The sequence below is a fragment of the Arachis ipaensis genome, chromosome B03 (assembly GCF_000816755.2).
Source record: "Arachis ipaensis cultivar K30076 chromosome B03, Araip1.1, whole genome shotgun sequence".
NCBI lineage: Eukaryota > Viridiplantae > Streptophyta > Magnoliopsida > Fabales > Fabaceae > Arachis > Arachis ipaensis.
In genome coordinates this window covers 109,667,747-109,668,590 of record NC_029787.2, presented here as the reverse complement: position 1 = coordinate 109,668,590, position 844 = coordinate 109,667,747, and positions in this window count along the sequence as shown.

Genomic DNA, 844 nt, shown 5'->3' with positions numbered 1-844 from the left:
ACATTTATGAATTTTTTTTATTTTAATTTCATTAGTGTAATAGACAACTTCATCTATCAAATAATTAGCTTAATTACTCTCCTACTTTTAGGTTTTAGGGTCAAATTTCGTTCGTAACCCCCTGCTATTAAAATTCATGCATCATTTCGCTGGACAAGAATAACAGAAAGAGAAGGTAAGAATTCATCATTTCCCATTATGATGTGTAACGTTCAATCGGCATTTATGTTATAAATAAACTGATAACTCTATTTTTATATGAAGTTATTAATTAAAAATTATTAAATAATTTGATATATTTGATTAAACTATCATTTAATAGTTTAAACTAACAACTTTATATGTAAGTTTTCACCTATAAATAATTCAATTTAAATGGCTTTAAATAACGCTTTTTTTTGCGTATCTCTTCGTATAAACTAGCTGTTTGTAACTTGTCCTTTAAATGACACGCATCACCATTTTTAAGTCTGATTTAGTAAAGATTTTTTGGAAAGACCGATACCGATATCTTTTGAATAAATATACCTTAAAAATAATATATTTATGGTTGTAGTTTTAAAAAAAAAATTAAAGTTACTTGTGAAAATACATAAAAAATTAGTTTGTACTTCTTAAAATTAAAAAATTTAATATCATTTTATATAGTAATCAATGTTTAGATTTATCCTTAAATAAATTATTAATACCAAATTTTATTCGTTTATGATTAGTTTTTTCTATTTATATTTATTATAATTATTTTAAATTTTAAAATTATTTTATCAGATATAATTATTATTGTTTATATTTATTAAAAATTATTTTAAATTTAATTTATTAAACATAATATTAAAATTTTTAA